At 36.6% G+C, this 6,704-nt stretch overlaps 1 non-coding gene across 1 annotated transcript; it reads left to right on the forward strand.

The window, feature by feature from the left end:
- Nucleotides 1-6,371: 6,371 nt before the first annotated feature.
- Nucleotides 6,372-6,490, forward strand: LOC149134413 (5S ribosomal RNA). The gene has a single exon (XR_016242971.1). It is a non-coding gene; the product is annotated as a 5S ribosomal RNA (ribosomal RNA).
- Nucleotides 6,491-6,704: the final 214 nt, after the last annotated feature.

A 6,704-nucleotide genomic window follows, 5' to 3' on the forward strand; every position in this document is an offset into this window, starting at 1 on the left:
AGGGCTAGCTTGAAACGTCTCTATTTGTTTCCTGATTTCCCCTGACTTAAACACAGTGAGTTGATGTAATAACCAGATAATTAATGCGTCGCCACTCTTCAATATGCAGAATATGAATTTTAGTATCAAAGTTATTACGATCATACCTTGGTAATCCTAACCCTATTTGTCTTTCATACATAAGTAAAACAAGGAAGAATTTCAGTTTACATAAAACTCTCTCTCTCTCTCACACACACACACACATGTAAGTGAGTTCTGATTCTTCGAATCCCCATTACTGTTATATAGATACGTAAGGCGGCGAGCTGGCAGAATCGTTAGTGCACCGGACAAAATGCTTAGAGGCATTTCGTCCGTCTCTACATTCTGCATTCAAATTCCGCCGGAGTTGACTTTGCCTTTCCGGGTCGATGAATTAAGTACTGGGGTCGATGTAATCGACTTACCCACTTCCCCGAAAGTGCTGGCCTTGTGCCAAAATTTGAAACCGTTTTATAAATACGTGTTTGTATTTTTTTGCCTTTTTATGTAGAAGAATAAGAATTATAGACTGTTCTTTGAGGGGAAAATTAATAAAACATTAAATGGTTAAAATTACAATGTATAAAAACATTTTTAAAAAAGCGACTTAAGCTCTAGAGCTTTCCAAAGTGGGTAGTAGTGCCCCACTGGGGGCGGTGAAAAGATCCAGTGGGGCTTTGAAGAAAAATGTGTTAATGTTGACATTATTACCCGGAAACGAAATCGAAAAACAAAAATAGTCCAACGGGTGTTAAAAAAAAAAAAAAGGTATAGAAAACGAATCTGAAAAAAATTTGCGGAGACCAATGGGGATGGAGAGAGGCCTTCGGAAAATTCACAAGATCCGATGTTTTTTTCCCTCATAACTTTTAGGAAAATGGGCCCCCCCCCCTTTTTTTTTTTTTTTGAAATCTTATATAAATATCTTTCGAACGGTACAGATTACGATTATAAAGAAATTTATGAGGAAATTTTTTTTTTTTTTTCATTTATAACAAAAACCCATTTTCCTAAAAGTCATGAGGGAAAAACATCGAATCTTGTGAATTTTCCGAAGGCCTCTCCCTCGCTCACCCCCACCCCTATTGGTCTCTGCACCTTTTTGTTTTCAGATTCGTTTTCTACACCATTTTTTTTTACACCCATTTCACTTTTTTTTTTTTCGTTTCAAGCTAATAATGTCAACATTAACCAAAAAATGGGGTGATAATGGGTGACCAAAACGGGGCAATGGATGTAAAAATAAATAAATAAATAAATAAAGGGTTAATTAGGTTAAGTTTTATTTGTGAAATACTGTTGTTTTGAAGTTACTGCAGAAAATGGTCTATGTCTGTGATGGTGGTGGTTGTGGGGCATTAGAAATGAGGCCTCAGAACTGAAAAAGTTTGGGAACCACTACTCTAGAATTATAATTGCTATAATTTTACTGTTGTACCGGTCTCACTTCACAGATGTGGTTTACAGAGGAAACAAGTGATTTCTCATGGTTTTCATGATCAGATTCATTCAAAACCTATCAAAAAAACCAATATGAATTGAATAAACAAGTTTTATATCGAAGTAAAGATTTTAGAAACATAAAACCAAACTGAATAATATTTACAAAATCTCATTTTTGAAATTGAAATATAATCAAAAAAATAAAAAAAGATAACGGTTCAGATCACTCTGCTTTCTTTGTAATCTTTCCTGTCGTGAAAATGTCACAAAATTAAACTGCAGTCAAAGGGCAGCATTCCTGGTCAAGAAGCAATTCAGAATACAAAAGCAGATTTTGGCATTGAAAAGATTCTCAACACTAAAACTATTTATGAACTTTGTGGGTTGGGAAAATGTATTGTGTGGCTGTGTGGTAAGAAGTTTGCTTCCCAACTACATGGTTCTGAGTTCAGTCCCACTGTGTGGCACTTTGAAGGCGTGTCTTTCTACTACAGCCTCGGGCTGACCAAAGCCTTATGAGTGGACATGGTTGCTGAAAACTGATAAAAGCCTGTCATATGTATGTAAGCATGTATGTACATATGTGTGTGTATGTTAGTGTGTGTGTGCATATCTGTTTCTGTCTTTGTCCTCCACCACCTCTTGACAACCAATGTTGGTGTGTTTACATCAATAGAGACCAATAGAATAAATACCAGGCTTTAAAAAATAGAAGTTGAAAATGCACTGAGAATAGTTAAAATAATTTTTATTAATATATTTAGAGCTTTAACCAGTTTCACAATTTACACTGATTTTCAAAAAGTTCAAATAGAAAGATGTGGCTTATGTTACATCTGCCTTGCTTCTGACTAGTGTTTGAAGCTTGCTCTATTTTTATAGGGAATTCATAGCTCAAATTAATATATGCTTTCAATAGGATTTGATCGGTAGAGGATAGTCACATGAACGGTCTTAGAAATTTTTGTGGGTTCCCTGCTACATCCGTGTGTTAGTATCAAATGACAATGTTTGGCCTTGTAAATTAAGGCTGACACGGTTGGCTGAACATGTCCAAACAATCAATGCTCTGAATGCTTTCTGCCAAGTGTTTGAAGAGAACGAATACATGATTAAGTTTGCAACCTTTTGTATATTTCCTGTATTAGTGTCATGTGACAGAATATTTTGTGCCTAAAAAGAAGGTTGACACAGTTGAGTGAACATGTTTACTTATTATCAAGGCACTCCAACTTTAATCTGTCTGGAAGGAGAGTGGCTAAAGTTTAAGTTGTTAGCTGTGTAGCTTCCTCATGGTAAGTGGCAGAATGAATTTTGCGTGTGAATAGTTATTTGTGTATGTACCGTTAAAGTTTGTTAAGTCTTGGTTTGTATGAAAGTATTTCATTGTTCATTTGCACTTCATCTGTGATATTCACTGAACATAGTTAGAGTAGAGTGGGAAGACCTGGAATATGTGTCCACTCAGTGGAATCTGTCTAGTATTGGGGTCTCGTAATTGTTGCTGGTGAATAGTCAGTCTGTTTCTTGGAGTAAGCTTTGTTTGACCTATGTAATCTTCATTACATCCTTGACATTTGATAGCGTATATTAAATTTCTTGAAGAACATGTAAAGTGATTTTTAACAGTAAAAGTCTGTCTTGATTTGAATTTGTATGCTGTGTCTTCAATAAGGTTAATGCAAGTCCTGCAGCTGGGGTGGCCACACTTTCTCATTGTTGGTGTAGGAATTGTGGAAGGTAATTTAGCACTTGGGAGGAATTTTTTGAAGGACTTTGATTGTCTTTTATTTTTGATTATTTTGTGTATTTCGAATGCTTGTTTCATTCTTGGGTCTTGTTGTAGTGGGATGTTCTGGTGGATAATATTGTAAACCTCTGTGTTTCTTGGGTCGTGTGTTGTAATAAAGGGTAGAGTATTGGATGTATTTGAAACTCTTTTCAATTCTGTCTGGAATTTCATGGGGGAATTTCTCAAGCCAGAAATTTATTGCCTCTAGGCCATATTGGTGTTGGATTGTGGTATAGAGGTTTACCACATCAAAAGATACATTAGTAATATCATTGTTTATGAATTTTTGTATATTAGCAACAGGTTTACATATTTAAAAAAAACCATGAACCTTAATACCATCTGAATGTTACAACTGCAGCAGGAGGTATTAAAAAATTAATTGCATGCAAAAATTTCCTCCTATGGCTCATATTCTCCATTCATTCACTATCCTTTGCCAATATCCCATTTTATTCTCATTTCAACAAATTAAAAGATTGCTCTACTTTCTATATTATTCCTTTCATACAAGAACAATGCAGACTACAACCATAAACAAGAGAAGTTATTATTTCTGTACACATCGTCATTACAACCATCTGCCACCATACAATAAATATACTTCTTTCCTTTATCATTTATTTTCACTTTTCTGTTGCAAAAATTACCATTTCTTTTAAAGCTCCATAAAAATTAACTATTAACAACTTATAAACACAAATTATAAGACACATTATTCAACAATATATTATGAAAAACTGAAAGAATTACAGAATCATGAACCACAAATTTCATATTTTTGGAATGTCTTTGATAAGTGTCATAATAACCATGACCACTCCATTTTTTTTTTTTTTAGATCATACCAAGAGTCACATTTTTCCACAACTTAAATTCTTCATGCAGAATACGTGCTCTTTCAAAGGTGTCAACCCCCACCTTAACCAGCTTCCTCCATCTGTGGTGATGACAGGCATTGCTCTCCCAGTCAGTCTCCTGCATATCACAGACTTTTAATGAGGACTTGACACAGTTCTTAAATTGCAGTGAGCTGCGCTAAACTGACCAGATATAGAAAGACAGGCAAATTTTGGTTCACCTTTTCTAGAAACTCCCCCAGCCTCTGGGTGAGCAATGCCCTCTCCAAATGGAGCTGCTCAAACACCCATGCAGCAACCAAATCCTATCGCTGTCTTGGGCCACAAGGAGATGACTTTATATCTAGCATGGGCTGCTTACGTGCACAAACCAAAGATCCCCAAAATGTCCAACGCCATTCCCTGCACATCTGGTTTTATATCAGAGTGACCTTCTCCAAGATACATGCTTCAACAGAAGCTGAGGAGTGCCTCATTCCCAGTGGTCTTCTAGCATGCTGGACACTATCCTAGAATTTCTGTGTACCTGTGCTATTGCTAGATAGCTGTTGAGCTTGCACTAGGTTCATCCAACCTTTCAACAGGTCTTGTTTTTAAATCCTGCTGAGTTTCTAGCAACTCTCCTCAACAGGTTGCACTGGATTCCATGTTACCAGTAGTAATTATGCTTTTCTCTGATTCTCGACATTCTCAGAATCCAGCCAGCCAGTAGTCTGCACTTTGTCATCATCCTGGTAATGTGCACTTGGAAAGAGGTATCATGTCAATGCCCAGGTCCTTCACTGATTTAGGCTCTGGGATTGTAATCCCCTGTGGACCAGTGTACCTTGTAAGTTTTGTATTCAGTTTTGAATGCTGGTAGTACAGGGCTTAGAAATTTTCAGCATTAAACTGCATATTATTATCTTCAGCCCATCTGTAAACTGAGTCCAACTCCTGCTGCAGATGTGCATATATACATATATGTATATATATATACATATGGTAGTTGTCTACTCCTTATACAGAGTTTGATCACCTCCTGTACCTACACCTTAGTACCATCATGGCGTCTGATGTGGTTTTTTAAACCAGACAATGTTCTGAAAAGACACCTACATAGATTGCACCTCTGATTTGGACCACTAGTACCTACAGATTAAGTTCTGCTGTTTGTGGATCTCAGCATGTCTTTTGAGGCCTCCGTTGGATTTGCAAACCTTCTGGCATACACTGCATTCAGAGGTGTGCACAGACATATAGTCAGAATAGTTGGTGGAGGTTTGTTTTCCATGGGTTCCCAAATGAGATTTGAGGCCAGCCAAAGACAGGCATTGTCTGTCACAGACTGTGCACTCAAATAGGTCATTGTCATTCACCTTCTCAATTGTTACATTCTTCCTTAGATCTCTTTTGAGTCTTGCGTTATCCTGGCCTCTTCAAATGCTTTTACTCCACTCCACACCTTTGTTCACTATCCAACTCAATCCAAAGCAAGGATGTCTATATCTTCTGGAACCATTCCAAGTGACTTCATAGTAGTCATTATGCTGCCCTTAAACCTTTTTTTAGGATTACACCGATTAGTATTTCTTCTCTGCAAGCTCACCATAAAACATGTGTCAACCCCCTCCTTAACCTGCTTCCTCCATCTGTGGCAATGACAGGCATTGCTCTCCCAGTCAGTCTCCTGCATATCACAGGCCTTTAATGAGGATTTGACACAGTTCTTAAATTGCAGTGAGCTGCTCTAAACTGACCAGGTATAGAAAGACAGGCAATTTTTGGTTCACCTTCTTTAGAAAGCTCACCATAAACGGCATGGGTTCATCTCTGCAAGCTCACCATAGACAGCATGGGTTCATCTGTCATTCGAACAATATGGCCACACCATCTCAATTGATTCCTCAAAATTATAGCTTTAATTGAGGTGATGCTTGCAGATGCATGAACATCTGTATTTGGAGTAAAAGAACTCCATTTAATTTTTGAAATGCAATGAAGGCATTTTTGGTGGAATTGTTCTAACAGTTTAAAATGCTTTTCATAACAAGTCCAAGTTTCACAGGAATACAACAGGGATGGTAAGACAAATGATTTGTACATATATATATATATATATTATATATATATATATATATATATATATATATATATATATATATATATATATATATATATATATATATATATATATATATATATATATATATATATATATATATATATATATATATATATATATATATATACATACACACATATATATACATGCTTACGGCTATATCATGTTGAAAGCATTGGTTCTCATACGATCACTGAAGTTAAGCAACATCGAGCCTAGTTAGTACTTAGATGGGTGACTGCTTGGGAAACCTAGGTGCTGTAAGCATTCCATTTCTTCTACGTGCAAGAGTGGCTGTGTGGTAAGTAGCTTGCTTACCAACCACGTGGTTCTGGGTTCAGTCCCACTGTGTGGCACCTTGAGCAAGTGTCTTCTACTATAGCCTTGGGCTGACCAAAGCCTTGTGAGTGGATTTGGTAGACAGAAACTGAAAGAAGCCCGTCGTATATATGTATATATGTATATGCATATATATGTATGT

This window comes from Octopus bimaculoides, chromosome 8 (assembly GCF_046866305.1).
Source record: "Octopus bimaculoides isolate indiv1 chromosome 8, ASM4686630v1, whole genome shotgun sequence".
Classification (NCBI taxonomy): Eukaryota; Metazoa; Mollusca; class Cephalopoda; order Octopoda; family Octopodidae; genus Octopus; species Octopus bimaculoides.